Source organism: Mustela nivalis, assembly GCF_964662115.1.
Source record: "Mustela nivalis genome assembly, chromosome: 19".
NCBI lineage: Eukaryota > Metazoa > Chordata > Mammalia > Carnivora > Mustelidae > Mustela > Mustela nivalis.
Window position 1 is genome coordinate 34,564,772 of NC_139038.1, and position 27,877 is coordinate 34,592,648.

A 27,877-nucleotide genomic window follows, 5' to 3' on the forward strand; every position below is an offset into this window, starting at 1 on the left:
GAGAACCATGTGGCCACCATGCAAAAGGAAACCTACTAGAAGAGATGACAGGTTAAGAAGATCTACATGCAGAAAAGATGCTGACCAAGGCACGTGGAAGATGTGTGTAGCAGGTTGTAGGGAAATGTCCCCTCTTTGAAGGCCCTCAGAGAAAAAAACCAAGCCAATGTATACAGATATATGCTCAGTATTGCACCCACATACAAAGAGAGTTACTGAGAAACTTGAGGGGTTTTTTTTTCCTTTAATCTTGTCCTTGAATGGAAGACTTTGTTCTCATTCCCAAAGGAGAGGGAAAAAACAAAGCTTAACTTCTTAGATGTTGGGGACTTACCCTTCCAGATACCAGGAAATCTATGGACCAAATCTGAAGATGAATCTGAATGTTGACACAAAAGCTGGCTGGGTCAAGAATGCACGCTTGTTTGTTTATTCTTCTCAGAAACATCTGACTGTATTTCCCACAATGCTTAAGCCATAAATATATCATTGAATTTCTCTGCATTAAAACTGCCAGTGGCTTCTACTGGAATACTATCCAGACCCCCATAAAAGCTCAAGAACCTACTTATATGACCCAACTTCATCCTTATAATATTATCATTGTTTCTGCCTCAGGGCCTTTGCACTTGCTATTCTCTGTCTCTGAAACATTCTTCTTCTTCTTTTTTTTTTTATTTTTAAGATTTTATTTCTTTATCTATAGAGTGGGACTGAGGAGGGCAGAGGAAGAGGGAGAAGCAGACTCCCTAATGAGCTGAGAGCCTCACATAGGGCTCAATTCCAGTACCCTGGAATCATGACCTGAGCCAAAGGCAGATGCTTCATCAACTGAGCTGCCCAGGCACCCCTCTGAAACTTTCTTCATGCAAATGACCATCTTAGAATGGAAACTCCATCATGACAGGGGTATCTCTATATACTGTTCATTATGTATTTCAAGCGCTTTGAACGCTGGTTGGCACATAGTAGATACTCAGGGGATGAGTGCTAAGACATACCAGGACTTCTTTTCACTTAGATCTCTGCTCAAATCTCTCTTCCTTGGAAAGCCCTTCCAAGTCAGTCTCTACCATATTGTCACATTACAATTTTTCTATCCCTTGTCATTATCCTTACAAAAATACACTTACATCCCTTCCTTATTGTCTCACTTTCCCCATAGAACAACGTTCTCATTGCCCTTTCTCCCCGAGCAAAATGACTGATGTGTGTTATGTCCTGGCAAAGTATTTATTGCATTAGGCACTCCTTTCCCCAAGAAAGACACACCCATCAGGAGTAGCAGAGAACAGACACCCCATCGCCTGTGTCTAGTGACCAGTAACAAACTAATGGTAACGATGGTGCTTGGAGGAACTACAGATAGAAAACAGGGTGACTGTCTCTCCTTAAAAGGAGAGGTGATTGTCTTTCCTTAAAAGCTCATGTGTCATATCCATAAGATCACTTAGACCTTACAATCTAGAGAACCATGTTCTGTTGAAGTCACCTGAATGTTCTGGGTACCCCTCATTTTGTAGCTTGCTCACAGACGGGTTCTTTAATTAAAGGTTTAATATTTATATATGTGCCTTGAGGCAGTATTTTAAATAATGGAAGTAGGCATTAGGGAGAGCCTCAAGACTCCTTTAAAAACATCATCTCTGTGTTTGAGGTCTTTGGTATAACGAAGTATTCTCTCGGGCAATATGGGGGAATGTGCAGGTGACAAATTGCTGGATGATTTTAGGAAAGTCGACCAATATTAGTTTATGGAGCATGCTTACTATGTAGCTCTCATGCTGGGTGGCAAAGGCGGGACTAGCTGCCCTGTGTCCTTCAGAGCAAATGCACTTGGATTTCAATAGTCTTCATACACGCCACTGGGAAATCACTGCGTCCCTAAAGTATTTTCTGTGTCAGATCCGATTTCCCTCTTGGAATGTGTTCATTACTCCACACATCAGCTTAAAGGATGCAAATAAAATGGTCTAATGTTCAGAAGGTGAAATGCCAGACATATTTATACAGAGCAGACCCTTTTTTCTGGATGCAGGAAAACAAAAACAAAAACAAAACAACAAACAAACAAACAAAAACCTGATCTGAAAGAGATTTTATAAACTATAATGGTTTGGTATGGCTTGAACTGAAAAGACTTAACTTGTTTAAAAAAAAAAAAAAGAGTCATCAGAGACATGAGGATGTCTGAAAGGCCTGTGCTCAGACCTTAGAGGAGTAGGTAAAAAAATAGCATCAATTATCATGAAGAGAAAATAGAGCAGAGTGGGTCAATTCCAGGAGGAAAAATCTGCTCAGACCCACGTTTTGGCTCGTTTCTGAGTGGAAAACTCTGGGACCACAGGGTGATATTAAAAAGACAGTGTGTTCTGAGGAAAGTGAGATTTACTGAGAAGATGCTTCCATCCCAGGAGGCTGAGGAGAAGCAGGCCTTTCTGTTGATTAGAAGAAATGCACAAGTGCCACAAAAACTTAATTTCAGGACATCTGTGCATGCTGAGATGGCTTCAAAGGTCACCAACTTGCATCCCAGCCTGTCTGGGATGGGCTGCCTTTCTCTGACCCTCCTTAGCACTTGTGGAGAAAGGAGAGGAGACTTACCTCAGAGAGACTGAGGCTTCTGCTGAGCAACCTCTCTTTATGATTAATCTTCCTTTTTGTCTCCATTTCATTTGTTAAGAGAAAGTGTGTGTGTGTGTGTGTGTGTGTGTGTGTGTGTGTGTAAGGGAAAATGCCTGCCCTTTCTATTCCACCGGGTGTCATAAGGCTGAAAATATGGACTAATCTACTTGATTAACAAAACAAAATAAAACAAAACTAACATTATGCAGGTACTACCCTGTGCCAGACCTTTTTCTAAGGTTTACTGCTTTATTTATTTCTCCCTCAAGCCCTCTGAGGCCAATACCATCACTGAAACTCCCATTTAACAGGTAAACAAACTGAGGCACAGAGAAGTCCAGTAACTTCCCCAAGGTCACACAGCTAGCAGGAGAGGGCAGGCTATGCTTTTCTCCCTGGTAAAACTCTACTCTCTAGAAACCTTAAAATACCCCAGAACCGTACCACATGATGTCTATTTCTTCCTAACCCAAATCAGCCATGAGTTAACTTAGAAGAAACCCAGTGGATTCCTCTGGACCCAGTGCTTCCTCCAAAAAGCATATTTGGAGTCAGCCCCTTTGTTGGCCAGCAAAGCCCCTGCCAGAGCCACCTTTACCCTTTATAGGCCCCAGGTCCTCTACCGCTGAAGAAAAAAAGACCTTGACTAAAATAAATCTGCCTGTGTCTCCAGATGGGCCCTCTGTGGTCATTTAAAAATGAAAGAATTCGGGTTCTCTTTGTCTCCCTCCCCCCCCCCCCCATGAAGATATATGGGGAATGGAGGGTAAATGAACTAGGACAAGGGCTGGGAAGGATCACCAGCTGGGATGCACTGGATTTAAATAAATAAGTAAGTAAAAGGTGACTACTGTTTTAAAATAAAACTCAAGTTATGGCGCATCATATTTCAGCCCAAAGCTATCTGGCATCACCTCCCCCTCTTCTTGCCAAGTTCCACTGAGAAGACCCGTGGTTGGGTGCCAATGCCCTACACCACCAGGCGTGGATCTCCAAGCACATGAACAGCCCCGCCCCACACACTCCTGGGCAGGCAGGTGCACCCTGGTCCTTGCCCGAGGATACATGAAGGGCCCTCAGCTCCCTGGCAGCAGGGAATGGAGTTGGTAGTTCCTGAGCCGGGTGGGTCCTGGTCTTCCCCCTTCCTTCCCGCGCAGGCAGCTTCCCAGGCTCTCGGTGACACCTGGTCCCTAGACCTAGAGCCTTGGAGGCTCCAGGACCACCTCCGCCAGTTGGTCCCCCGAAGCAGGACGTGGAAACAAAGCCCCGCAAACCCCGCCCTCACCTCCATCCCTGAAGCTGAGAAACTGGAGCTGAAAAGGGGCGACCCCCGGCCTGCACTCCCACACTGCTTCCTCTGCTACCGCCAGGGTCCTCCCCGCCACCACCCCTCTCCGCCCAACTACACACCCCGGGGTGAAGTGGTCTAAGACATCTAAGGGGTGCGGCAGGAGTTTCCAAGTCCCAAGCTCCCAAGCTGACCCCAGGGTTGAGCGCGCGGCGACATCTCGGGTGCCTTTAGGCCAGTACCAATAAACTGAAGCTCTTCCTCCAGCTCAGCGACCCTCCTCTTCCCCACCTTCCACAGGGGCTTGCGTTTCTAACCCCCTCTTACGCCTCCGAAGTGCTTCCTCCCCCAGACCTCCAGAAGGGCGGTGGGAAAGGCAACGACCCAGGGCGCGCTGAAAGCTCGCTTCCAGCCGGCCACAGAGAATAACCAAAGTGCGCAGGCAGGTTCGCGCCGCTCCCTGCACCTGGGACTCGGTCCCAGGAGGGCGGACGAGACAGCCTCGGAGCTCTTGAGGGGCGCTCTGGGGCGAGGAGGGGCGTGCTTATGGAAGTGAAATGCTAGGGCTCACGATCTTGGCCCCCTGCGTGGACCTACACGGAGATATCTCTACCGCACAGAAAAAGTTCCCAGTCCAGCGTGTCTAGCCTGGTGCTGGGAGGCCAGCTCTCGGAGACCTAACTCTTGCCCCTGTGGGACCCTTAGGGCCAGGAGGAGGGAAGGGGAGACGCGGGGGCGGTGACTCCGCCTGGACTTACCTAGAACTCCGGGAGAGCGCGGCTCCAGTCGCCTTCCGCTCGCGTCCCCAGACCCTCCAATTCCCCTGCGCTCTCTGCACCCCCAGCCACAGTCACCATGAGCTGGAGGCGGCGAAACGGGATGCTGATTTCTCCCACGCTGTCCGCAACTTCGCGGACAGGTCAGCCCCGCCCTGGCGCCCCTGCCTGGGCGGCGAGCTGGGCACAGCTGGGCAAGGCGTGGGTCCGGACAGCCCGGGTCCTAACGGCCACTGCCAGGGTGTGTAGAGCGCAAGGTTCTTCAGGGCGGAGGCACCGTTCGCTCCTCCGCGCTCTGCCTGGGTTGGAGGCTCAGAGTTCTCTCACTCCGGACGCAGGGGCGGGGCACACGGCTGTCCCCTCCAGATGCCGGGATCCTTGTTCGTTCCTTCCTCCTCCTGTCCCGGAGGCGCACGCGTGGGTCCGGCCGCAGCTGCTTCTGCTGTCCCCAGGGCTGGCAGAGCGCCCCCACCCCACGGCGGGTGCAGTCGGGGGCTGGGGAGAAGAGGAAGGGATTCCCCTCCCCGAGTTCGGGTTTTCCCAACGGCTCAGACCCCGGGTTCTGTCCGTTGCAGCAGCCGGCTGCTGCGAGTACCACTTCAGGGCAGCGCCGCCTGTGCCACCCGCTCCAGCTGGAGGAGGAGGCAGCGGCGGCGCGGCTCGCACGGGGACTGGAAAGGAGGTGACCTTCAAACCCCGCGCTCGCGCTCGGGGAGACCGGGAGGAGGGCTGGGGTGATGGAGGGGAGCAGTGTACGCCCGGTCAGCCCACGAGAGCGCTTGCTGGCAGGCAGCAGAGAGTGAAAAGGAGATCTTCAAACAAAAATACAGATTAGAAAATAAACAAAGGAGAGCGGAGCGAGCGAGCGAGAAAATGTGTGCATGTGTGTGTGCGTGTGCGCGCGTGTCTATGTGAGTGAGTGTATGTGTGTGTGTGTGTGTGTGTGTGTGTGTGTGTGTGTGATAGAGAGTGAGAGAAAGAGAGAGAGTGAGTGTGCGCGCGCACGACAGGCAGCAAGCAGCCCCGGCTGCGGAGCCAAAAATAATCCGGTGCGAGCGGGAGCGCCCCCTCCCCCTTCCCATCGCCAGGGCCGCTGCTGCTGTCACGCGTGCAGCCCCGGATTCCAGCAGGCAGCGGAGGGCAGAGCCGGGGTCCGTGGGAGACTCCGTGCCTAGGTCTTCTGGCCTAAACAGGTGAAGGTGTGAGAGTTGGAAGTAGGAGTAATGATCCCGTCTTTAGCGTCCCCAAGTCCTTGTCCCAAAGCAGACTCGCTTACTGAGCACCGGCGCCTCCCTCCATCTTGACCCCCACAGTGAGAGCAGACAAACGTCCGGGAGAAATGCTAAGTGGCGGCGGCTTCTTGACCCCATCCACTTCTGGTCTGGGAAAGTTGTCTGGCAAATCAAAATCCAGCGGCCCGGCATGGATGGAGCCCTACCCAAGAGGCAAAAAGTTACTCGAGCCAGATAACCCTGCTGGAAGTGGGAGTGCACGTGGCCCCTGCCCTCCCCTCTCGGAGAATCGTGCACTGGGTGCTGTCTCTGGAGGGGTCTAGAGACTGTCCTTTTAGCAGCTGCCTTAGTGCCAAAATCCCTGTGACTCCTAACTAAATGCTACTACTTAATAATCACTTACTTTTTTGCCAAATGCTATTTGAAACCTTTACATCAAATTTTCTCAACAACCTGATGAAGTAGGCACTATAGGTTTAACAGCTTGCCCAGCCAGGTGCTTAGGGAAGTTAAAGCAATGCTACTTCTTTCCTGAGTTCCACCCTGGACTCACAGAGCCAGACACTCCGCTTGTTGGTTTGTTTGTTTGTTTACTTAGGGGAATGTTGTTTGGTTTTTTTGATAAACGTTTTAGGTGGTTATTTTGCACAGGAATGTTTGAGGGCTATTGAGTCATAATTTGCAAAAGGTCACACAATGAGTAAGAAGCCAGGATTTCTGGGCTGGTCTTCCTAATTTCATGGGATGTACCAGTGCACTACCTTGCTTTCTAAGGGCCAACTGGGATTGGACAAGGCCAGATTCTAGCTTTACACACTTGATCTGAGGCTCAGGTTCATTTTTCTGCCTACCAATTTCATTGTTTTTGTGTCTGCAGTATGGCTCCTCTTCCAAGTAGGGCTGTGAGATTTCCAAAAGTAGAGACCATGTTGCATGTGTTTGCTTTGTAATGTGAGCGTTTCCCAGTGCCTAACGAAAAACAGGCTCTATGGGAGTTCCTCTGCAATCTTGTCAGGCTAGGGTTTCTTCCAATGTTAGAATAAAACAAAGAAAGGAAACTCCTAACTACAACTGGAATTTTTTTTTAAAGATTTTATTTATTTATTTGACAGACAGACATCACAAGTAGGCAGAGAGGCAGGCAGAGAGAGAGAGAGAGAGAGGGAGGGAAGCAGGCTTCCTGCGGAGCAGAGAGCCCGATGCGGGGCTCGATCCCAGGACCCTGAGATCATGACCTGAGCCGAAGGCAGCAGCCCAAACCACTGAGCCACCCAGGCGCCCCTACAACTGGAATTTTTAAAAACATAAAATATTTTATCATCATTTGAGAAAGAAAGTTTGCAAAATCCAGAAAGGTATCTCTGTCACTGGCCCCAGGAGATGATTTTGCAATTTGGGTTAGCTTTACCATATTCTTCCTTAGGACTCTCTTTGATAATAATATATTTGTATGTAAACAACTTTTTTTCCCTTTATACTACTCTCTTCTCCTTCACTGATAGCACAATGAAGCTATAAATCTGGGTTAGTAACATTGTAATCATTTCCTCCAGAAACTGTTTACAATGGGAAAACCACCGAATTTAAATGTAATTGTCTAGCCGTGCAGGGAGATAAGATGGGTTGTAAAAAAGGTATTCTCAATTTAAAAGCAAATTATCAATAATGAGAGAAGAAATAAATGGCAGTTAATGGGAAGTTCTGTTGAAATATAATGTTTTGTGCAAATTCACTAACAGGAATTGTTTCTCTGTGCTCCTTCATTTTTATTCCAGGAGGGGGAAAAAAATGAATGCAATCATTCAAGGCAAAAACACTGGCTGTTGTTTCATTAAAATGGGTAATCACTGGGTACTTTTATTATTTTTTAATATATATCTTTCTGTGGGAAATGAAATAAAACATATTTAACTATATCAAAATCAAGGTCAATCTAAGTCAACTCTGACTTATTTTGGAGTAGAATTAAGCTTAGATATATTAGCACCGAGTATCAGCCATGACTCACTGGTACCTGTGTTGCCTTATAGCTTAAGGAAGCTTTAATGTGAGTGAGGGAGGCATTCACTACAATTTGATACAAAATTAGAGTAAAGATCAATATAGCATGCTATTATGCTATTCATTTGGAAAGTATTCATTTCTTTTTCACAATGATCTTTCACATTCCAGGCAGAGTTTCTCTGTCATTCCTCTATGTTGAGCCACTTCTAGGTAATGAGGGTGCTGAATGAGACAGTCCCTGGGACAACCCAGGGCCATGACCTTTGCCCAGATGTGATGATAAAAAACATGGAGACTTTGGCTCCTCCTACTGGAAATGGAAAATACTTAGCAGTTTGTGATCTAAGCATGTATCAAAATGTGTTCCCTAAAGCTGATAGGAGAGAATGACTTTGTAGCTTCATCGGTGGCTGAGAGTGCCCCACCCTGCCCAAAGTGCTCAAGATCCATCGAGAGTGTAAATTTCATTTCTCACTTTCAAACTTGGGCTCTTCCTATGGCTCCTCATGGTCCCTAAGATTAAGTCTACAGTCTTCTACATGGGTTACAAGCTTCTAGATTATGTGGCTCTCATTTTATGTTGACCCAATGATCTGGTGATAATCTCCTCTTACTTGTCTCCAATTCTTTGCATATGCTGTTTCTCCAACCTGGAAAACTCCTACAACTTCTCATTTCCTGTATAGTTTATAGGTTTTAAGATCTCCATTTGGGCATCCTTTCTCCCTGCCAACTCTAACCTCCCCACACACCCCTGCACACGCACAGATAAGACTAGTGTCTCCCTTTGGAACTCCCTAAACGCCTCTACTTAATTCTATCATATCATTTGTCTTCACCTTTTGTAAATGTTCTCCATTAGACTGAAAGGTCCTTGACGTGAAGGACTTTTCCTCAGTGCTTGGGGCCAAACACAAAAGCTCAATAAATGTTCGGTGAATGTTCTTTCTCCTTTTTGGTCATTGCTGTCTAAAGGGAATGACCTCTTTGAAATAGGCTGATATCAATCTGTTTGCCCATTCATTTAGTCCTTCATTCTTTCAGCCATCAAATATGTACCTTACTCAAGGCAAGTCTCCTGTAAACCATTTCCTATATAAACTAGACAGTCTCTGCACTCAAAGAGCTTATACTCTAATATGATAAGTAGGTACATAAATAAGTAATCTCAACAATTTGAAAGATTTAGGCGCATACTGAACAGAAGCACATAGCCAGACATTAGGGAAAGGGGAAGGTCAGGCAAAGCTTTCTAGAGGAGATCACCTCTAAACAGAAAAGATAAGTAGAAATTACTCCAAATGTTAAGGACATTCTTGGAGAAGAACGTGGCTTAGGAGACTGTCTGAAGCAAAAGGGAGTATAACTCCATTAAGGAAACAGCAAATCTTTTCAATGTAAGTAGAGTTGTGCTAAATTGAAGAGTCTGGAAAGTGGTGTAGAAGGCAAGGCAGTGAACAATGAAGCTGAAGATGTAAGCTCATAAAGGGCTCTGAATTGAAACTAAAGACATGTTTGCTTTTGTTAAAAAAAGGCAAATTTAGGGAGAATGACTCTAAAGCATGCTATAACCTACTATCCATAATTCCAGTACCCACAGCCTGGACATTGCTCTACCTTCCCTGATGTTTCAATGATCATTTTACTATTATTTTCTATTTGTTCAAGAACCTTTCCAGATGACCACTGTAAACATATAGTGAATTGTAGGGATTCATAAGTTACTCTAAAGTACTCTAGGATTTTTAGGATGATGAGTGGTATATTAGAATAGAAGGATGAACAAAGCAAACTGAAAATAGTTGAAGTAGTCAAGCATCCTGTTTCTCTTCCCAAAGGATACTTTTCAACAGCAGTCACTGAAGAGAGGACACTATATTCAAGGTTTTTTTTTTTTATAAATGACTCTGACTCAATAAAACTCTTTGCACAACCTTAGTATTACCTAAGACCTGCCTTGCCCTCAAGTTCTCAACTCTTCAGGCTTACCTCAAAGCTTGATCACAGTCTGGGTCAACTAATGAACTAATTAATAGTCTGAAGACCACAGGGGAATGGATTTCCTCATCTTCTCTATTCCCGCTTCAGTCACTGGGCACATGGCAGATACTCAATATACAGTTATTGCTTGGTTGAACTAACTCACAATCTATCATGACGTTCAGGAGTTTGATATTAACCAAAGCATTAAATACTGAGAATGAGCCATGCAGTGTCTAGGGATGAGTTTCCTTTTTTTGTGAAAGGATACAAACTTTCACACTGTTTAAAAATGTCTTTGAAATAGTAAACGTGATGGTTTCTCTGTTTCTCTTTGGGCTCATCTTTTTTCTCTCCTGTTTCCATCCCCCAAATCATGATAATGATAGCAGTAACAGTAACATAAATGAGATTTTGAACAATCATGATAAAAAGAATAGCAATAGAAATAAGAGGCATGTGGCATTTACTGTATAAGCTCTTTAATTGTATTTTCTCATTTAATCTCACAGCACAACTCTAGGTGTAAGTTCCATTATGTTTTCTTTTTGATAGGTGAGAAAACCAAAGTTTAAAAGAAGGAGGAAGTTCAATGGCTTGGCCAAGTCCACAGAGCTAGTGAATGGTTAAGCCAGGACTCAAAAATAACTCAGTCTTGTGTCAGAACTACATTCATGAAGCACAAATCATGATGTATCTTATCTTATCTTTCTGTTAACTAGAATTCATACACCATTGAGGTAGGCTTAGAGAATCATTTCAGTGATTCACAATCTTGAACAATCATGAAAGTAGGAATTCCCAGTCCATTAGTCTTGGAGTAAGAAAAATAAAAAGGAGGTTCAGGGATCTGCAGAATGAAAGGGAGCCTGCTTATATAAAAAGCATTTTGGAACAAATATTTTGAGCATGGTCAGAACTGAGTGAATCAAAGATTTCCAAATGACTGGCCAATAATGACTATAGAAACTAAGCTGTGTTTTTGGTGTAAGGTGGGCTAATTTATACGTCATTTATTATGTCTTTAAGAAGTACACTATCAGGGTATCTGGGTGACTCAGTTGGTTAAGTGTTGGACTCTTGATTTCAGCTCAGGTCATGATCTCAGGGTCAGGAGATTGAACTCTGGAAAGACTCTGTGCTGGGCATGGTGTCTACTTAAGACTCTCTCTCTTTCATTCTCCCTCCCCACACCTATGACTCACACATGCTCTCCCTAAAAAACAAACAAAATGTAACAAAACAAAAAAAACTATCAAACATCTTTAAAAAAAAAAAGATCTTATTTATTTATTTGAGAGAGAGAGTATACACATGACTGGGAGGAAGGGCAGAGGGAGAGGCAGATGCAGACTCCCAGGACTCTTTCTTTAAGAAAGAAGTGGATGGGGCACCTGGGTGGCTCAGAGGGTTAAAGCCTCTGCTTTCAGCTCAGGTCATGATCTCAGGGTCCTGGGATCGAGCCCTGCATCAGGCTTGCTGCTGAGCAGAGAGCCTGCTTCCCTTCCTCTCTCTCTGCCTGCCTTTCTGCCTACCTGTGATCTCTGTCTGTCAAATAAACAAATAAAATCTAGAAAAAAAAAATGAAGAAGAAGAAGAAAAGAAAGAAGAGGATAAAGTTCTAGAGTAAAAGATTATGTTTTCACACCATGTTTCTATGACTTAATAGCAATATGAACGAAGCAATTTTTTTTAATTTCCATATTTAAAACTTTTACTTTATTGCTTGGTATAGAATTTGGGAAAAATGTGTTTTTTTTATTAATTTTTTATTTTTTATAAACATATATTTTTATCCCCAGGGGTACAGGTCTGTGAATCACCAGGTTTACACACTTCACAGCACTCACCATAGCACATACCCTCCCCAATGTCCATAATCCCACCCCCTTCTCCCAGACCCCCTCCCCCCAGCAACCCTCAGTTTGTTTTGTGAGATTAAGCAATTTTTTTTAAACATCACTAATCCTTCCTTTGTGTAAAACAGAAAAAAGAAAAAGAAAAAAAAGGGATGAAGATGATGATGGTAAAAATAATGAAAACATAATTAATATATACTAGCAACTATCAATACAGAGGATAAATAATTTGACCCACATCCTCAAGCATGATAACTCTAGGCTCTTTATAAGTGATTAGTTCAGGAATTATCATAGGGTCTATGCTATGTGATCCAGGAAAAGGTGGTTGATACACTTATTGAAAACATTTTTCTTCCCTCAAGTGAAAACCATAGAAAAGATTTTTTTTCCCTTATTCCAGATGTTTCCTGTGTAGTTATGACCTCTGGACCTGCCATAGATACCTTACCACCTGCCTGAGGATGACAGAGCAGGAAAGAATAAAGAACCAGAAATATCTATGAGGTTGCCAAGCTGCTAACTCAGTCAACATTCAACATTACCACACAGCCACATCCTCTGTTCCCTATGATGATCAATTCCCTTATTGTGTAAACTTGTTAAGGATTATATGTGGCCTAAAGAGGGGTTTCTCAAACTTAGCACTTAACTAACATTTTGGACCAGATAACCCTCTGTGCTGGTGGGGCCATCTGTGCCCTGCAGGATGTTTAGCAGCATCTTTGGCCTCTACTCACTCCATGCTCTCACCACTCCCTGACTGTCCATCATAACCTTATCCCTTCCTACAATGTTAAGAATCAGAAATGTCTCCAGATATTTCCATACTCTCCCTGGGGAGGCAAAATCACCTGAGGTAAGGTTCCCTGATCTAAAGTATCCTCATCAATACAGTGATAGCAGTAGTACTACTACTAGTAATAGTAGTGCTGCGATAATAATGATCAGAATTTACTCATGTTTACAAGGTACCAAGTGTCATGGTCAAAACCTCCACACGTATTCTCACAAACCCCTCATAATAATCTCATAAACCAGGTTTTACTATCATCCCCATGTTACACAAGAAGAAACTGGGGTCCAGAGAAATGAAGAAACTTGCTCACAGTCACCAAGCCAGTAAGTTGTTGTTTTGGGATTCAAACCAAGGTGTCAAGAATTAAATGGTATGGGACGCCTGGGTAGCTCAGTTGGTTGGACGACTGCCTTCTGCTCAGGTCATGATCCTGGAGTCCCGGGATCGAGTCCCGCATCGGGCTCCCAGCTCCACAGGGAGTTTGCTTCTCTCTCTGACCTTCTCCTTGCTTATGCCCTCTCTCACTGTCTCTCTCTCAAATAAATAAATAAAATCTTTAAAAAAAAGAATTAAATGGTATAACCCCAGAGAAGCCCCTCAGCATGAAGCCTGGCACGTGGGAGTGGCTCAGATGGGATGAGTGGTGACTTCCACGTAACAGCTACACAGCAGGGTCAGCCTGGAGAAATGCAATGTGGTCTTGACAATTCTGTCGCTTTCTGCACGTTGATTATTTCATTTCACTCCTCTAGATGCTTCATATTGGGCTGAGTGTTCTGGCCAACACCCAGATTGCCTTAAACTAACAAAGAGAGCAAAATCACCACAATCCTCGATGACCCGTTGAGGCAATTTGTGCAAAGCTGACCACAACCTCCTTTCTTCCAGCTTTGAAAGTAAGTTCTGAGTCGGAGTGGCCATTAGCAAAAGGCACTTGCCAATTTCACTCACTCACAACTGAATGGTGAATTGGGAGTTTCATTCTCCCACTAGATAAAGTAATAGGTAATTATATGTCTGCTTAGGACTTGAGGGAAAAGAAGGAGGAAAAAACAATTTTGAGAACTTTCTCTTTGCCAAGCCCCAGACATGACATCTAGCCTCAGAGCAGTCCTGTTGGGTAGGTACTATTACTATTTCCGTATTTCAGATAAGGAAACTGAGGCTCAGAGGTATAAAAGGATGAATTTTCAAAGCTTAAAAAGCTAACAAGCACAAATACCTCCTTTTTAAATTGTTAGCAGGCTGATTTCAGGACCATAGCATGCTTTCCCACATCTCCAGAATCGCTCTTTGGGTATAGAAGATCCAAAGGCCAAGAGATTAAAAAAATTGTGCACATATTCTATTTATTTTTTATTTTTTATTTTTTGACAGACAGAGATCACAAGTAGGCAGAGAGGGAGGCAGAAAGAGAGGAGGAAGCAGGCTCCCCGATGAGCAGAGAGCCCGATGTGAGGCTCGATCCCAGAACCCCGGGATCATGACCTGAGCCGAAGGCAGAGGCTTAACCCACTGAGCCACCCAGGTGCCCTGTGCACATATTCTAAAGTCCTACTAAAAATATATACATTTTTTAAAATGTAAAGAGTGCTTTGAATAGTTCCAGTAAAGTCAACCATGAAGGTTGAAGAAAGTGAGAGTTAAGAAAAAAATAAAAGTTGTAAGTCAATGAGGTGTAAATAGTTAATGAATTTATAATCAGAACATAAATAGTTTTGCCTTAATGCACTAACACCTCAGGGGGAAAAATGTTCCATGTATTAGCGGCACAGAGTATTGACAATCGATTTCTTTCAAATGCACTTACTTTATTTTAAGTCCTAGTCATTTTATTACAAATGGATAAGTAAAGATATTTAAGCCATTTACGATGAAATATGCAACCTTGCAAGGAAGAATATGCAGTTGCAGTGGTTACTGGTGGGTAACAGATGCTCTGAGAAATAAAATATCTGTAAATCATGGTCAAAGTATGCATTACTATGCTCTCCATTTATACGTTTACTATTTCTATTTATTCCTTATACTTCTGTTAAGAGGCACAATTCTGTGAATTAAAAAGAATCACTGGGAATATCTTTCAAGACTATATAGTAGTTAATATGAGAAAATAACAGAAAATAGCTAAAATTTGGGATTCTGAATATAATCATCTAGAAGATACAGTTTGGGCATTTAGTAAAAAGCGAACCCTCTTCCATGAAGCAGGTTTCCATGCCTTCTTTGGTTTCCATTTCTCTGAGTTTCCCCAACCATTACTCTGGGCTTGGCTCAAAATGCTCTGCTGCATTAATCTAGAGACAGTCTTTCAGTTTTTCCCAGAAGAAGACTGAGAAGAAGACTGAGACAAGTATTTGAGTGCATGTATAAATTTGGGAGGCAAAGCAAGGAAACAATGGCCAGGCATTGGGAAAGTAAGGTAGGGAAGGGAGAGGACCCAACAAAACCTGTATTGTCAAGCAAGTTATCACAGTGATTAACTGGAGATTATTCCCACTAAATAATTCTGGAAACCAGAGTAGAAATCTCCCCTGTGGTTATTTCACCCAGGGGTCAAAGAAGCTTGAGTTTTTATATCATTATTCATGTTGGCCATTGCTTAAGGGTTAGGTGAGTATGGTAGTGTGTTAATCTATGCTACTTCAGCCTTCCTTTGGCACAAGAAGAGCGGAATCTAAGTGGTCAGAGAGATCCTTAAACAATGGTGCTAATGTATGGAAGTCCAGAATACATGTATGTAAAGCTAAACACTTAGGGCCTGGGACAGGGGTCTGAGGGTGTGGGGCAATGACAATATCTTCTATATTTTCAATATCTCCAAGAAGAAAGAAGGGGACATATTGGCTTTGCAGGCACAGTCAAGGATGTGCCCTCTAGGAATGGAAAGAAACTGTATCTTTCATACCTATGAAGCTCCACTGATCCAGTGTCCAAATGTCCTATAGTTGTCAAACCAGGATATATATAAAAGGTATATATTCACATCTGGGCACCATTCTAGAGATTCTGATTCACAAAGTATGGTACAAGACCTGGGAATTTGATTTCCCAAGCTGCACACACACATACACACACATACAACATGTATTCCTACCACACATGTGCCAAGTACCTGTGTGAAGAGTCCAACAGCAGAATGACTTGGGGATAGGGTTGGGAGTGGGGAGAGAATGGAAATTCAACATTTAAAGAGTGAGGGCTTTATACATAGGTATTTCTCTTCTCTTTGAAAACATGATTGCTTGCTGTGCTCTCAAACTCACAGAGAAAAGGTAATTGTTAGCAAGGTTCTGAAGCACTGATTATGCACCATGAATATATTAAAATCTACAGGTATTTTGCAGGGAGCCCCTGGGACCACTCAGTAAGTGCCATTTTGGTGTTTCTGTAGCCATAAGTAGGGCTAAGAAACAGTGATGTAGTGCATTAGTGAGAAAAAACAAATCAGGCTCCAGGAGCCTCCAGTTCCTATCCCAGGCAGGCAGCATGGAGGCAGTCAAGCCTTGCTGAACCAGTTTCTTGGCATAAAAGCCCTCCCTAACTCACTAGTGGACAAAGCATAAATAAGTGAAAAGGCATTGACAGTTTTAGGTGTTAGACCAAAGTATACTGAATAAAGTAGACCATCATTCCTTTTTGGTAGCTCTTTTTTAGCGCAAAGTAGTAACGATCCTGGAAGCACTGATGAAGAATGGTCTGGACCTGGCATTTGCACAGGAAGTTCTTTTATTAACAGACAAAAGTGGGGGGGGAGCAAAGCATAAGCCATATATGCCTGATGATAACATGTAGAATTTTCTACAGTTCCTCTCTATTTTTAGTTTAAAATTATTTTGCAGATGTCAGCAACCATTACGAGACTGACAAAAGAAAGGGTAACCAACTCGAAAGACTGTCAATGAAAAGGCCATCAGTCTATTTGATTTCTCTACCTCTTCCTGCTTTGATTCGTCTCCGTGTTCAAAAGCTCCAAGACTAGCTTGCTTGCCATTATTCCGTAAGGCAATTAAGCAACTTGGCAATAAAAGCAACCATATTTTTCTGGAGTAGTTCACAGAGAATACAGAACAGAACAGCACAGGACAGATGTTGAACCAAAATGTAAGTACTTATCTGAACACACTTCTCAGTGCCAAGGCTAAATGCCCTGCTGGAGTGCCTTGCTTCCATCTTTCCACCCCTCCTCCAGGATCTTTCTCCACCAGTTAATCGCTCCCTCTGCTCTGTCTTCAGACTCCCCTGGCTGGCAGGATGGAACTATGTGGAAGGTTGCTTACATTCACCCGCCGCTCTCAACTCTTCCTCAGCCTTAAGCGCACTATTAGTTTGGGTCTACCTCTATTACCAATCTAACTGTGTTTATCACCTCCATGTCTCTATCATCCAATGACCTACTGCAATATGCTTTTTCTGTTCATACAATTCCACTGAAGCTATGACCTTAGCATCTTCTTAACTGATGACTGCCCTCCCTGTCCCACCCCACAGCCACGTTCCTTCCTTAATCTTGGTTGTTATCTCTTCATCAACTGATGTGTGGACAGTCCCTTGACAACTCTCTTTGGTTTCAGAAATACCCTCTTCCTGCCTCTGAGCTGCTCCATAATTAATCTCTTTTTCTACCTACTCTGCCTAAAACTACTCTGCCGTCCATAAATGCATCCCACTCTTGACACACTTCTCTAAAGTTACTTCCTATATGCCATTTATGTCCCCATAGTGGCCAGACCCTGAAGGTCCCTCCACCCTTCAACTCTCAGCTAAGTTTCCATCCCCATGTTTTAAACACCCTATATATCATTGTTATCTGGCTATTTGCCAAGCATCTGGGGCTGCTGTTTATAATGAATCTATTCACTTATTCTACAAGTACTCATTGATTGCCTACTATGTATATAACATAAAATAGGAACTACATCCCTCTGTAATATTTATCTCTAATGCATAACCATTTACTCCAAAATTTAGCAGCTCAAAACAGAAAAAAGTAACTCATCGTGTCTATGAATCAGGATGTGGGTACAGCTTAATGGGTGCATCTGGCGTAAGTCTCTAACATGGCTGTGAACTGTCAGTTGTGGCTGTAGTTTCATCTCAAGTGTCAACTAGGGAAGGGTTTGTTCCCACAACTCACTCATGCAGTTGTTGGAAGGATTCTGTTCTTCACAGGTTCTTGGGCTGAGAGGTTTTTGGTGTTCAACCTCAGTTCACTCCTAGCCCCTCAGCTGTGCAGCTCACAACATGGCAGCTGCTTCCCTCAAGCAAGAAAAGGGCACCCAAAAGGGAAGTCAGTGTCTTTTTATGATCCAATATTGAAAGTAATAGCTCATTATGTCTGTCATATTCCACATATTTGAAGTGAATCAAGAAGTGCACCCCATTCCTACAGAGAAGATATTATAAAGAATGTGAATTCCAGGAAAGAGGGATAATTTAGGGCCATCTTAGGTGCTATCATATTCCCATTCCCAGGAACATATAATCCAAAATGGATGGCACAGACACGAGAACAAAGGATGCATCAGTGTCATGGCTGGGGGTGGCTTGCAAGCCACGAATGCAACTCAGCATGTTGGATAGAAACTCCTACTTCCTCTTTCAGTTAAGTTCCCTTCATTTCCACTCACTGCATCTTATCTTCTGTCTGGACTGGTACACCAGCCTCTTAGTTGGTCTTCTTGTAAAAAAAAAAAACCTTTCCCTACCCATGCTCCATTCTCTAGATATCCATGAACAAGATCTTAAATACTTTGTCAGGTCTCTCTCTTCCCCTTCCAAGTTATAGAAACCCAATTCAACCCAGCATAAACTAGAGACATGATCTGTTGACACATGTGGGTGAAAGTTCCAAAACACACTGGTTTTAGGCTTTGCTCAATGAAGGTCACTCTCTCTTTGTCTCTTGTTCCTACTTTCCTCTTTGTTGGCATCCTCCTTGGCACACTCTTTAACTGCTGTGTGAAGATGTCCTCCAATAAGTCCAGACTTGAAGATAATATTCTACCAAACTAGTAACCCTAGAAAAAAGAGAGAGTGTGCCCCCACTGATCTGGGTGAGATCACATGCCCACCGCTGAACTAATCACATGGAGGTGCATATCAGTGCTCTGATTAGTCAGATTTATGGAACCAAAGTAGGAATTCAACCGCACCTACACCACCAGCCTCAGAATGGTGGACAGGTAATTCCTCTCAAGAAAATGGGGGTGCTATTACCAGGTACAGAACAATCAAATAAGCCATACAAATATTAACACAACACTTACCTAATTAATAAGCTCATTGCTTCTCCATTATCTATGTGATAAAGTCTAAACATCTTTTCTTGACACCTAAGACTCTCCATGAACTGTCCCAAGCTTGCCCCTGTAGCCTTATCTGCCACGCAGTCTAATTTCACCTACAGAGAACTACACATTGTCCTCTAAATAGTCTATGTTCTGCCATACCATTGTATTCCCTTTGCCTGAAATACTAAACTTCTACTTCACTGGCTGTTGAGCCATATTTCTACCTCAAGACCCAGATCGAATGCCATCATCCTTTTTAAAAACCTACCCTGCTTCTCCTAGTCGAATCAGTTGCTCCTTTCCCAAGAAACTGTGTAAATGTCTTTATTTGACAGTGGTTCTCAACAGGGACAGTAATGTTCCCCAGGGGATTTTTGGCAATATCTAGTGACATTTTTGGTTGTCATCACTGGAGGGAGGATTCTTCTGGCATCGAGTGGGTGGAGGCCAGGTATGCTGCTCAACATTCTACAGTGCACAGGCAGCCCCCACAAATAAGAATGATCCAGCCCCAAATGTGAGCAGAGTCCAAGCTGAAAACCTCTGCTCTAATGTAACAGTTAATGTCTTGTATTTTAATTATCAATTTCGTATCTTCCCAATTACATACTGAGCTTCTCAGGGGCAGGGACACTGTCACATTTGTCAATGTACTCCCAGCACTAGCAGGTGCCTGGCCCATAGCAGATGCCCAATAAACATTGGCAGAATGACTAAGGAAGGGAAAGAGTGTCCAGATGGGCTCATGAAACATTATCCAAGAAAGTGAATTCCTGGAAGGCATGATGGTTCCTTAAATGGCTATTGTATTAGAAAATTTCAGCTGCGGGGTGTGTTTTCTTCCCCTTTTCAAGAATAAATTTGAACAAAAGTTTCTGAATGCAAAGTCTCATGATTCTCTCTCCAAAGCAAGCTTGGGTATTACTATCGGTACTTCTCAAGCTACCAAATATATGCAATGATGTCATAGAAAGCTTTAATAGCTTCTAAGACAGAGGAAATAACTATAGGCCCATTAAAATCTATACCCTTCCCATAGCTCAGAAAAAGTTTTTTTTCCCAAAACAAAACAAAATTTCATGGCCTTTCCCCCATCCAATCTTAGTTTAAAACAAGGCCGTGTGTGTGATATCTTCATCTAAGGCGCTCCACACTTGACTAAGGAATTCACACATCATCAGGAGCTCAGTACCCATGTAAGGTCTGACACGTTTCTCAGAAAGGACATTCAAATGTCAGATGGAATGATTTACACTGCATGTCAATAAAAAGAACTCTGAGGTTCAGCAAGTCAATAAAGCTTATTAGAACAATCTTAGGGCTGAGTATCAATGTACCCTGATGAGGACCTTTGAAGTCAGACACCAGTAACTCAAGGCAACTGGCATTAAATAGACTATTCTGGAGGAAGAAATAAAATTAAAAGCTTCCATTATTTTGGGAGTTCATGTTGACTTAATAACATACAAGAAGCTGGAGAAATTTGTGTTCATATTCTCACAGTTAAAATCTGGACATTCATTTGCTTAAGCTCCCATACAGTGAAAATCTCATTGCCAAGCATTATATCAAGTGTATCATACTTATTCATTTTATTTGCCAATATAAAAAAAAAGCCATGTAGTGCTTTTTATGTACCAGCCTCCTATATCTTTTCAAATATGAACTTTTAATCCTCACTGTGACCCTATGAGACAGGTATTGAAAGACCCCTCCCCTGGAAGATAGATAGGATAACTAACCGCTTGTTTGCTTTTCTGTGAACCGCTGGCTTTTAGGCGTAGATTAGGTTATTAATTGCGTGACTAATTGCTCTTTTGCCCTTCTGTAACTGTTTCGCTTATAGAATTAATAGAAGACGCCATGATGGCATTCCTACCTTCCCCCTTCTTGTTCCCCCTCCCTGCCTCTCTCCTCCCGCGCACGGGCCCTCAGAACCAATCAGCTTGTTCCCCCTTCCCGCCTCTCTCTTCCGCGCGAGCGGGTCCCCAAAGCCAATCAGCAAACTCCACGAATGCCTTTTTCAAAAGTTCTAACTGTCAACCAATCAGTTGCGCCCCACCCAAAACTTGTTTGCACCTGTCTATAAAAATCCTGCACCACCCCAGCCAGGGGTGCTCAGCTAGCAGGAGCTGCTGACCACCCGCAGGCGCGCGCTGACCACCCGCAGGCGCCTGCGTAACAATAAAGAACCTCTTGCTGATTGCATCCAGTGGCAGTGTTGGATTCTTGGGTAAGGGGATCCGCGGGTCTTTCATTTGGAGGTCCCACCGAGATCATCGGACTCCTGCCCACGGATCCAACTGACTCCCACCGGGAGGTAAGCTGGCCAGCGTTTAACTTTTAATAACTGTGTCTTTGTCTCCTTTCTCACGTCCTTGTTTGTCTCTCGTCTTGTGAGGCCTCTGTTCTGCCTGTTCTGCGGGTAGCAGAATAGGACTGTACAACAGCGTGCGTTGTTGCTCTGTATTCTGTAGGCAGCTTGAGAAGGAGTTGACGAACTCGGACTTCTCCCCTGCCACCCTGGGGGACGCCCCAGGGATCTGTCCGCCACAGAGGAGCCTTTTGGTTCCCCTGGGCTGGTTCTGTCCGCCGCAGAGGAGCCTTTTGGTTCCCCTGGGCTGGTTCTGTCCGCCGCAGAGGAGCCTTTTGGTTCCCCTGGGCTGGTTCTGTCCGCCACAGGGAGACCTCGTGGTTCCCCTGGGCTGGTTCTGTCCGCCACAGGGAGACCTCGTGGTTCCCCTGGGCTGGTTCTGTCCGCCAAAGGGAGACCTCGTGGTTCCCCTGGGCTGGTTCTGTCCGCCAAAGGGAGACCTCGTGGTTCCCCTGGGCCGGTTGAATTTGTATTTTCGGTTTTGTACCGAAATCGCGCAGCGTCCTTCTTGTTAATTGTTTTGTGTGTCTTGCTTATTGTCCTTGGTGTTTTCTTTGACTCCGAATGGAGGCCAACAATGTATGTCTTCATGCATGTCTCCATGTTATGTCTTTAAATGTGGATATATGTTCCTTGTACTGGTCATGCCTTGTACTGGTCATGAAGGTTACATTCTGTTTAAGGGGACTCTGGCTTTATTTCTATTTCTCCTAATAGATGTGGGGGGCTTCTCCCTCACTCAGTTCCCATGTAAATGGCTATTACTGGAGCCAACTGGGGTTGGTCTAACTCGAGACAGAGACTATAAGGAATATTCCCAAGCAGCTGCCGAAACTCTCTTTGTTTCGGGGAAGTTTCCTTGTGTTCTCTGGCCTGACTTGGACTGTCTAACCCCTCCCCCCTTGCTGGTGGGAAAGCATGGCGTCTGCTCCTCTGTTGGGGCTTAGGAGCTCCAAAACCGGGAATCCTTTCTCTGCCTCGTGGTAGCACTTTGTTTCCTCTGTTTTCCCCTTCTGTTTCTGTACCAACGTGTGTGCAGCCTGCATGACTGGCCTCTAGATCATGCACCACGGCTCCTTCTCTCTCCACTGTCAAGGAGCAAGAAGAGCCCCCCCTGGACCTAACACCCCCACTCCAGATCTTCCCACGCATGTCTCAGGTAAACATTCAAAGCGGAGTGGGCCCAGGTGGAACGCAAATCAGTATTGGAACTAAGTTAAGTTTGTTGGTTTAATTAAGAAAGACCTGTCTTTTAAGTTATCAGCAGTAAATGTGAAACTTCAAAATTTACTGAAGGTCAAATAAGCTTGTGTTACTTGTTAAAATTTGTTAGCAAAGAAATGACTAAACTGATGGTTAATTGTCTGTCTCAAAGTTCTAATGGGTAATTGCTGAAGTAGCTTTCAAAGTCTTTGGTAACCTGAAAGTTTTAAAGTTTTGCTTGGATGACAAATGGAATTGAATTATGGACATCTAGGTCTTAACCAAACAGGATAAAATACTAAGTCATAAATTACTGGATGTAGGTTTGTGCTTTTGACTTCTTACTGCAAAGAAACTAAGAGTATTTAAATCTGCTGGTAAGCTTGTTTTCCACTTAACTGATTCATAAATTTGCCACCTGAAGAATTCTGTTGTAACAGTTCACAATTGGTTAATAACTAAAGGTGTTTCTAAGAATACAAAGTTCTGCTTAGTGTAACTAAGACTGATGGAAATAAAAGGAAACTGTATGTAGGAAAATAGGAGATATGTAGGAAAGATTTAAGGAATGGGAATACATTTTGTTGAAGGTAAAGAAAGATAATTTTGTCCTAAATGAGATGGTTGTTTAGAAGGAAGTGGCTTGGGACAAAACCTGAATGCAAAGGAAAGTTGTAGAAGGTTTATGAAGGGAAATCTTCAGAAAAGGAATTTTAGCTATGGTCAAGAATGGATTAAGATTGAAATGAATGGGTTTTAAAGGTACATTGGTACAAGACTGAAATTCTCTGTTCAAAAGGACAATGTTTTCTTAGATCAATTGATCTGCTGTTAAGAAAATGTAAATGGTTTTTTTCTTTGCCTGCCCAGAAAAACGAGTTTCTATGTTCAGTTTTATCAGGTGTTTAACATCCCTAATTATATTTAGGCATGTGCTTTAAAACTTTCTAAGATTTTAGCAAATGTTGACAAGATTTAAGTTGTAAATCTCTTTAACTCAGGTTAAAGGTATGCGAAGTTGCTCATGAAGTACTACTGAACCAATGATAAACCTTGGGTTACATTTGGGAAAATGCTATAACTATTCTAGAGATTCTACGCACTTCCTAGAGTTTAACGTTTTGAGAGATCATCGCTTGATACTGTAATTATGGAAATGTTATGTATCACAGAAATAACCTGATTTCCTTGCAGCTAAATTGTAAACTCCTGTGTCTCTTTAGCTCTAACCATATCCATTCTGAGTTTTCGTCATTTATAATTGTTTTAATTCTCTGGTAAAATGAGTTTTATCTTCAAGGAGATTCCTATAAAGGACTTTTACAGATATTTGATATGCTTGAAAATCCTAAAACTGAAATCGGTAAGAATTTCCAGAACTGACTAAAGCCGCATTCACCAGATTTAGTAACATGGGACTAAAAGATTATAGTGTTGTGTCCCTTAATGTTTTGTCTTTAAACATTGCTGGTTCTCTCTACTATTTGCTCTTACAGACTAGGGATACTCCCTCCTAGTTATCTGTAACTTATAGAGATGTAAAAGTGCTCATTTGTAAAAGTGCTCAAAGCATTCACCTTCTCTCTCTATCTGAACCCTCTGAAACCAAAAGGTCTTAGTAAGTATTCTTTCTTCATGACAATCAGTCATTTGCATAAGTTCAATAAGAATCTGTTCTCCTTGTAACAGGAAAGAATTGGAAACTGGTTATTTTACCAAGGCTTTGACTGGAATGTCATATTTGAGAAAGACATGCATAGACTCAGATATGACCAGACAGCTTTAAGGAACTAAGGTTGACTTTATAAAACCTGGAGCCATAAAGCCCCTTGGGACTGTTGGCCTGATACCTTGCTTACAGAGTTCCCAGCAGCCCCACCAGGTGAGTAAAGAATGTCACTCCTTGGTAGGTGCATTCTTGGGAAGAGGAATTCGCCCAAAGGCATTGCAGGCATGCCTCATGGCAAGTACAGGGCTTGGCTTCTGGCCTGAAGAGGCTACTAAAAGTTCAACCTAGAGATTCCTTATACAAAGTTCCACCAAAGCAGATTCTAAAAGATCTATTGATCACAGTCACTGTTCTTGCTGAGCTTATGTAAATAATTAGGCCAAGTTTGTTAAAACTGGACTTGTTTCACAAGTGAATTAGTCCTGATTTGGCTATCTCTGGAAATGAGGGTTATTTTAGAGAGAAAAATTGTTTTAGTAACACACCTTTATGGATGTTAAATTCTAGATTTGATTGTCTTTAAATGTTTACCTAAGCTAAACAATTTGAGATAAACTTCATAGAAGTTGCACAATAGCTTCTTTAGTTGATCTTATTATTTTGTGGGGATATTAGCAGAGCCCACAGCACATGATTAAACAACTGGAAAAATGGGATTGATTCCCCTACAATTGTATAACTTGACTAACACCTTGTGTATGGCTGGGATAATGAAATTGCCTAAAAGCCAACATACCGCACTCCATAGGATTAACTATGGACTTGTGGAAATAATGGATGACCCCACTTTCTTTATGAATGGATTGAATGATCCATGAGGGACTCCCCTTATCTTTTGACAAGTTTTCTCACTTGCCAGTGATCCTCTGTAATCAGGATATTGTTAAGGCTGGACCACTCAAAGGTCGTCTTATTGGTTTCATCCCTTAGTCATATTTATCCTAGAGGCCACCTCTGTTGAGGTGCAATTGCAAACAGATGCTTTAGCTAAGCATGGAACAGCCCTCCTATAAAAGAGCCTCAAAGCTCACTATGGGACAGTCCTTGACTGTAATGATATCACATCAGGTCCAGATTTGTCTTAGAAGCCAAAGGCCACCAATGGATGATGGAGGCCAACTTATTAAATACTGGGCTACACTAACAGATATGCCATAAATAATACTTAAAACTTGTCAGACTTTAAACCTAGTTACCTGTATGCCTGAACCTGACCACTGTACTTCTTTCTCTATAGAGCAAAAATGTTCAAAAGTTATTGATCTTGCTTACTCTATCTGGCCATATTTAAGATGCCCCTGTTAAAAATATGAATGACAGTTAATTTTCTGATGGCAGTAGTTTTCATAGAAAAAAATAAGAAAAGCTAGGTGTGCCATAGTGCTCACTAGCACTTTGCAATTGCCAAAGTCTAAGAATTAACATTTATACTGACTCCAAATATGCTTTCCTGGTACTACATGCCCATGGAGCTATTTGGAAGGAAAGGGGATTGCTATCAAGCCATAACTCCCCAATCAAATATGTGCCTAAGTTACAAAACCCTCCTTATCGCTATACTGAAGATGGAATATATCAGATCCGGGATACATATTTGTGGTTCACACCCATGATTGGACAGCTCAGTTAAAAGGCAGTTTTATGCTGGGAACAAGAATCATACGAGTGGTACTTGGGCAAATAACACATGATGTCTAGGATGGCTCACTAGAAATGTGTTCCCAAGTAATAGTACTCCAGGCTACTGACTGGTTTGCTACTGATTGGGCAAGGTGACCTGGCATCAGATGGCCAGCTCCAAACGGAACCCACTGGAGATGTGGAACCAACCTGTGGCCCTGGCTTCCTCCAGGGTGGATAGGTCGCTGTACTTTAGGATTTGCCTGGATCTATGGGCGCATTACTAAAACCATTACAACTCCAGCTAATCTCCCCAACTTGAAACAAAGATGGACACGATTTGTTTTTAAATGGTATGATCACTTAGCATCCATCTTTGTTCCATCTGCGGGACTAGAGAATGTCATGTGGCATGTAGAAGCCCTTAATAAATATACTACAGAGGCACTCAGTGATTCACTAAATGGCATCTCCCTACTTAATACCGAAGTGTCACAGACACGCAGGGAAGTCCTACAAAATAGGATGGCTTTAGATGTCCTTACAGCAGCCCAGGGTGGCACATGTGCAATCATCAAAACAGAATGTTGCGTATACATCCCAGACTATCATAAAAATGTCACAGGAATAATAAAGGATATGAACACCCAGATTAAGGCCCTACAAGATCCTTCTCTCTCAGTAAATGGTTAAGTTCCTAATTTGAAGGAGGACTATGGCCGAATCTCTTTTTCGGGCTTTTCATTCTTATCGCCTTATTAATCTTAATATGTTGCTTTGTTCCATGTTTCTCTACTTGGTGCCGAGACTCCATTGCTACAATGACTTCGCCACGACAGACGATCCTTGTCGCGCGCAAGGACGCCTCTTCACTGTCAGCACTGGATTCAGCTGCCTCCACCTTTGTAACTCCCTTATACGTTCCTTCCCTGATCAATATTGACCCGAGCAGGTAGGAACAGCTCTACGCCCCTATTCAGCACGAAGAAGTTACAGAAGATGAGACCTTCCACCTTCAACCCCCTTAAAGATTTCAGGGTCAAGATTGTTCAGGGGGAAATGAAGGAGCAGGAGGCTGGCTGAGGAGAAAGCAAAAGCTGGCGCCTTGCACCCCACTTAGAGCAGGAACAAGACGAATGGATATAAGATTCTATCCATGATAAAGAAAAAGGGGGGAATGAAAGACCCCTCCCCTGGAAGATAGATAGGATAACTAACCGCTTGTTTGCTTTTCTGTGAACCGCTGGCTTTTAGGCGTAGATTAGGTTATTAATTGCGTGACTAATTGCTCTTTTGCCCTTCTGTAACTGTTTCGCTTATAGAATTAATAGAAGACGCCATGATGGCATTCCTACCTTCCCCCTTCTTGTTCCCCCTCCCTGCCTCTCTCCTCCCGCGCACGGGCCCTCAGAACCAATCAGCTTGTTCCCCCTTCCCGCCTCTCTCTTCCGCGCGAGCGGGTCCCCAAAGCCAATCAGCAAACTCCACGAATGCCTTTTTCAAAAGTTCTAACTGTCAACCAATCAGTTGCGCCCCACCCAAAACTTGTTTGCACCTGTCTATAAAAATCCTGCACCACCCCAGCCAGGGGTGCTCAGCTAGCAGGAGCTGCTGACCACCCGCAGGCGCGCGCTGACCACCCGCAGGCGCCTGCGTAACAATAAAGAACCTCTTGCTGATTGCATCCAGTGGCAGTGTTGGATTCTTGGGTAAGGGGATCCGTGGGTCTTTCAGTATAAGATTATCCCCATTTTCCAGATAAGGAAACTGAGGGTCAAAGAAGCAAAATAAAATGTTCAAGGTCCCCTAGCTAGTAAGCACAGAGCCTTCATTCAAATCAGGGCAGTGAGGGGCGCCTGGGTGGCTCAGTGGGTTAAAGCCACTGCCTTTGGCTCAGGTCATGATCCCAGGGTCCTGGGATTGAGCCCCGCATCAGGCTCTCTGCTCAGCCGGGAGCCTGCTTCCTTCTCTCTCTCTCTGCCTGCTTGTGATCTCTCTCTGTCAAATAAATAAATAAATCTTAAAAAAAAAAAAAATCAGGGCAGTGAGGCTCTGGAATCGGTGTTCCAAATCACTGTGCAACACTGCCTTGTAT

The 27,877-nt window shown here is 43.5% G+C and overlaps 1 protein-coding gene across 3 annotated transcripts in view; it reads right to left on the reverse strand.

Annotated features, from left to right (window-relative positions):
• Positions 1 to 27,877, reverse strand: part of RBFOX1 (RNA binding fox-1 homolog 1) — a 1,569,090-nt gene that overhangs the window by 1,444,274 nt on the left and 96,939 nt on the right. Inside the window, exon 1 of one of the 3 annotated variants that reach the window (XM_082713130.1) lies at positions 4,672 to 5,599. The exons of the other annotated variants lie outside the window; for them this stretch is intronic. The gene's annotated coding sequence lies outside the window, so the exon portion shown is untranslated. Of the gene's footprint in view, positions 1 to 4,671; positions 5,600 to 27,877 lie in introns of those variants that run through there. 3 annotated transcript variants of the gene reach the window in all.